This window comes from Pseudogymnoascus destructans (assembly GCF_001641265.1).
Source record: "Pseudogymnoascus destructans isolate 20631-21 unplaced genomic scaffold scaffold_4, whole genome shotgun sequence".
Classification (NCBI taxonomy): domain Eukaryota; kingdom Fungi; phylum Ascomycota; class Leotiomycetes; order Thelebolales; family Thelebolaceae; genus Pseudogymnoascus; species Pseudogymnoascus destructans.
This window is the reverse complement of record NW_020167523.1, coordinates 1260773-1266772: the sequence shown is the minus strand read 5'-3', so window position 1 is coordinate 1266772 and position 6000 is coordinate 1260773.

The window sequence follows — 6000 nt, the reverse complement described above, 5'->3', positions numbered from 1 at the left end:
CTGTGGCTGACCTTGTGGGGATAGATGGCCTGGTTCCTAGCCGACGAATACCAGGCGATTGTCGACGCCGAAACGTCAACCAACCCCGATCCCGCCGCCGCGAAGGCTGCTGCCGCGGAGGCAGTTCGGGTGGCCAACCTCACGGCCGCCAATATGCCGAAGTTTCGCTCTCCGGCCGAGGCTTCGGCCTACATGAAGAGCATGGCTCTCCGCAACGCCGTCGAGGACGGCCTGCGCGTAAGTCTACCCCTTGTGTTATGTCTTGTTTTGGAACTGACGCTGTGAAGCGTGTCCGCCAGGCGGTGACGGCGGTGGGGAGGGATACGGCCGCGCTCCTCGAGGGGCAGGGCTCCTTGCTGGAGGGCCTGGAGTCCTCCCTGAAGGGGGTGGGGAAGTCGGTGGTGGCGGCGGTGGACAAGGTGTCCGTGGCCGTGGCGGCGGGGCCCCGCGGCCAGAAGAGAAAGAGGGGGGAGGAAGATGGGGATGAGGCGGCGGAGGGGACGTTCTCCGCGCCCATTGGATGAGACTCTGTGTCGGAGGGAACTCGGGCTGGGCTCTTCGCGTGGGGTCGCTTCGACCCTTCGTCTCACATGGTGGTAGCCGCTTGTTGCGACGCCGGTGGGACGTTTGGGAAGGGTGGCTCCCGCAAGAGCCCGGGACGAGTGTGCCCTGGCTCAGAGGGTATTTAGTTTAGATTTGTGGGTAGCAACGAGTCTGTTTTTTCTGCTTTGCCGTGCCTTCCGTGACCGTAGCTTGGCCCGCCCGTCTCCCATGCCGTGATCCATCCGGGTAAGTCCTTCGGCGGTCCTGGTAGGTTGGGGTATTCCGTGTGGAACTCTCGAAGCTTGAGCGGAGAGTTCTCGAAATTGGCTGCCGGGTACCACTCCGGGTCGGGGTCAAATCCTACCCAGCTCACCTGGTATTGTAGCTGCCGGCGGCGAAGTCTCACGGCGAGGATCTTTTCCACTTGCCATTCTTCTAGGCCGTTAATGACTTCGCTGCTAGGCTCTGGTGGTGCTTGCCCAGGTAAGGGGTTACTCGGAGCTTTAATGAGTACGTCCGGCGAGAATACATCGTGTATTTGAGACCCAGTGGGTAGTCGTAATCGGAATGCGTGACCGACCTGTTCCAATACCGTATACGGTCCGACCCATTGTTGCCCTAGCTTACGGCTAGGACGGGTATTTTTGAGATTCTTCGTCGAGAGGTAGACCTTGTCTCCTACGCTCCAATCGACAGCTCTTCGGCGTCGATTAGCATGCCTTGACATCTCTTCTTGCGCTTTCGCCATATTTCTTTTGGCGTATTCCCAGGCGGTGTGCATACGAGTAGCCACCTCCTTAGCTTCGTCTTGGTTCAGAGTTTCTCGGGGGGTGGTTCCCTTTGGTGTGTTCCAATCCCAACTGGTACGGGGATCCGTTCCGTACTTGAGTCGATACGGGGTCATCCCGATCGATGCGTGAGGGAGCGTCATCTGGACCCGATCCATGATAGGGATGAGCTCGCTCCAATTATCCTGGTAATAGGATACGAATGGGCGCAGTCTCTGATCGATATATCGGTTCATGATTTCCGTCTGTCCGTCGGTCTGCTTATGATAAGCCGTCGACAGCTTGATCTTGACGCTGATGATCCGGCAGAACTCGTGCCAGAAGGACGACACGAATTGGGGTCCGCGATCACTAATGATCGACACCGGGGTATGTCCGAATCGATAAATCCATTCGATGAATAGCTGCGCCATTTGCCGTGCATCCGTAGTCTTGTGGCACGGTATGGTTACCGAACTCTTCCCGAGGCGGTCCATGAACACTAGGATGCTGTCGTATCCGTGCTTGTCCCTGGGGAACTCCTTAAAGTCCATCGTAAGGTGTTGCATAGGGTAGTCGGGGACCGGTAGGGGGTGAAGGAAACCCTGTTGCTTCGTGACATTGGTGTGCGATAGGCGGCATGTCATGCAATTGCGTACGTACCGTGAGCAGTCCGCTTCCATACCGACCCAATGATACTTTGGGGCGAGCAACTGGTAGGTCTTCCTGCCACTTGGGTGTGCGGTCGACACTTGGTCGTGTGCCTCCCGGATGAGTTTCGTACAAAGCTCTGTGTGACGGTTCACACATAGGCGGTCTTTGTACAGGAGGAGTTGGTCGGCTAGGGCGTACCCATCCGGTAGGGGTTGTTTCGCGCGTGTCTCGGCGAACGACTTCCGGTTGTCTACGCATAGTGCCTCAATCAGATCGAAGGGCATCTGCGTTTTCAGGGGGTCGATGGCATTAATCGATGCTACATAACTGTCGGCCAACTCGGCACTGATACGGGGGTGTAGGCGGGCTGGGCCAAGTAACACCCTCGCACGACTGTCTAACTTGACTTTTTGCTGCATTACGAGGTCTTGGCCTCTTCGGCTTAGAATATCCGCCTTCTGGTTATTCTTACCTGCCGTATACGTAATGTGGAAGTTGAAGTCGGAGAGTAGCTCCATCCACCGTACCTGCTTCGCGGTGAGAACCTTCGTGGTCATGAAGTATTCCAGCGATCGGTGGTCCGTATAGACGTCCACCCGGTGTGTCACCGAAGCCAACTCGGGTCTCCATTTCGCGAACGCTTTCACGATTGCGAACAGTTCTTTGTCGTGGATCTCCCAGTTGATCTCGTGGCCGGTTAGTACATGGCTATAGAAGCTTACTGGGTACCAGAGCTTGTCCGGGTGCTCCTGTGATAGCACGCCGGCGACGACTCCGTCTGAGGAATCGGTCTCCAGCTTCGTAGGCAATTCGGGGTCGAAGTGGTGAAGTGCCTGGACTGTTAAGAGTTGTCGTCGCAATTCCTCAAAAGCGTTCTCACACTCCTCAGTCCATAGGAACGGCTCCGAGGGGCTTGTGATAGTGGTTAGGGGCTTGGCTATTTTCCCGAAGTTCCGTATGAACTGGCGGTAGAAGCCACAGAAGCCTAGGTAAGACTTTACACCGGTGACGGTGGTTGGTCTGATCCAGTTACGGAGTGGTTCGATCTTATCAGGGTCCGCTTCCACCCCGGAAGTGGTCAGTATGTAACCCAGGTACTTCGTACGGGTAACGTCAAACTCGCATTTCTTAATGTCGGCTTGGAGTCCGGCTTCTCGTAGTCGCTGTAAGACTTTATGTACATGATCTACGTGTTCCGAAGGGTCTTCGGAGTATATTAGGATGTCGTCTAGGTAGGCAGTACAGAAATCATCCAAGTACGACATGAGAACGTCGTTCATGTACCTCTGATAGGTTGCGGGGCCGTTGGTTAGGCCAAACGGTAGCACTTTACATTTGTAGGATCCGTAACGAGTCCGAAAGGTCGTGTACTCTTCAGAGTCGGGATGCATCCGTATACGATGGAAAGCTTGTCGGATGTCGAGCTTCGTGAAGATCTTCGCTTTTGACACCCGGCCGAGCAATTCATCGATGCGCGGAATGGGATACGGGTCGTTACGAGTGAGGCCATTCAGCTTCCGGTAGTCGATACAAAATCTCAGTTTCCCATCCGCTTTCTTAACGAATAGTATAGGCGACGCAAAGGGGCTATCGCTATTGGCGATGAAGCCCTTGTCGAGGTGCTCCAACAGGTATTGCTTAGTAGCCTTTAGCTCCTCGGTGCTTTGTCGGTAGAGCGGTGAAAAGGCGTTTGGTAAGGGGGCCTCGAGCTGTATCCTGTGATCGTATATGCGGTGTGGTGGAAGGCGATCTGATTCCGACTTCGAGAAGACGTCGGCATAGTTTCGATGCACAAACGGGAGCTTCTCCTGGATGAGTGATGTCGTCTCGTCGTCCTCTTCCGATTCTCTCTGCCGAAGGATCTGATCAATTTCATATATACTAGCCTGGAAGAACTCGGCGTCGCTCCGCATCATCTCATGATAGAAGGCATTCGCACTAATCTCGCAGATCTGCACCGGCGCAAACCCATGCGTTGGCGTCCTCTTCGGTGGTCGTGACGGAGGATCCTCCTCCTTCCGAGGTGTGCTCGGTGGGGAGTCGGTGATTTCTTCGTAGTCCGAAATTATCACTTTCATTTCCATCGGGCGTCCGCCTGCGCGGCGTCTGTCTTCGTGTTGGATGGCGGCATCCCTACGATTCGCATCCGACTGGTGTGCCGGATGTCGAATGGACGTTTCGCGCGAGTGGTAGGGCAAGGTGATCTCCTTGCTCCAGCTAGGAGTTGGCGGGTACTCCTTTGGCCATACTAGCCGGCTCTTTGCAGAGTCGAGTAGTATTCGGAAGCGGCTGAAAAGCTTCCTCCCAATTATCACATCTTGCGCTCCGAGGCCCAGGAGCACAAAGGGGCAGTTATATATTCGGCGTCCTTCGACTGTTAAGTGCAACCGAATATACTCCGATACGTGACTTTGGATTTTTCGCTGAAAACCACGTATGGGTACAGAGTAGGGCAGTTTCCGTATGGGGCTCTGAAGCGCCTTCGACAGTCGTAGCGCGAAGGGCTTGTTGATGACGAGGTATCCGTTTGCTCCTGTGTCTGCGAGAGCCTTCGTTTGCACACCGAGTCCGTTCAGACTCAGCGTCGTGTCGACTAAGAACTGGGTTCCGCCCAAGAGTTCTTGTAGGTCGAGATCTCGCAGATCACATTTGCGTAGACCTAGGAAGGAGCCTTTCCCTAGGCCTCATCGTTTTCCTCCAGGGACGCATCCGATTGGAGTTCGACTGCCTCCTCCCACTGCTCTTCGGGTTCAGGGGCTTCGCGGTCAATCTCTTTGACTGTGGGGTTGAGCGGGCACCTGTCCTGGAAATGACCGGGCTTCCCGCATTTGAAACAGTTTCCGGATGCAGCCGGCACGGCGGTCCGCACGCGACCTGTTATGTCCGGCTTGGGGGCGGTGGGTATGAAAGGAGTCCTCTGGAAGGAACCCAACGGACTTCTTGTCGTCTTCGGTGGTTGGGTCTTGGCGGCCTCCACAGGCGGGAACCTGGATGAGCCGAGGCGGGCCCGTCCTGGGAAGTTCGACTCGCCGCTCTTGGACTGGGAGCTCAACTCGCCGTTCCTGCGTCGCTCTTGGTCGAAGGCGGTTAAGGCTCGGACCATGGTGAGGTAATCACCTTTCCATTGGTCCTTCACGACCGCCACGCGGCTGCGGAATTGCAGTGTGAGCTTGTTCCACATATACCGAAACCACTCCGATTGTGATACTTGTCCCGTAATCGCCGCACTTTGGAAGCGGGCTTTGAACTCGGGGAAGGTTTCGTGTAAGTGACCCTTTTCGCCCATCTGCATATCGTCGAATTCGTTCCGGGCCTGTTCGGTCTCATTACCCGTAAGGTAATATGATCCTAATAGGTCCATCATTTCGTCTGCGCTCTGGAAGCCATGCGTATCCGATAGGTATTGGGGTTCCAGATATTTCTTTGCCAGGCCGGTCGTAGTTCCCCATATCAACGCTCTTCTCGAGACGTCGGTAGGGTAGTGGTCCTCATTGACTACAAGTCGGTCCCGAATGGACGCGCTCCATTGCATAAAGGTATGTTCTATCCCATCGCTGAGCGGCGTAATCTTCTCAGAGATGGTGGATTTCTTGTAACGGTTCGGAGGGTCCACGGTGTACTGTCGGGGTAGACCCGGGATTGAAGGAGAGCGCGCATTGTCGACAGGTGGCAGTCGAACGGTGCCGGGCGTGTTTTGCATTGTCAGTGCAGGCTGTTCGTCTTCGTCGGCCTCAATGGTGCGCACTGGGGCGTCGGCAGCCGGTGGTGGCGTAGACGGTATTCGGGTCTGGCTAGCTACGAGGCTGGCTACCATCGCCTTGAGCTCCCGCATCTCGTTCTCGAGGTTCGCTATGCGATCCGGGGGGCTTTCGGATGGCCCTGCGGTCGTGCCCGCTGTGGCGGTTTGCCTAGTTGTCATTCGTAGCGGTTGACCGTCATTGTCGGGTGGTGGGTTTTGTGTCGTCTTGCGCGACATCTTGATTCGGGGGTGTATCGAGTCGCAGTCGATACGGAAGAGTTTGACTTCCGGTAGCTC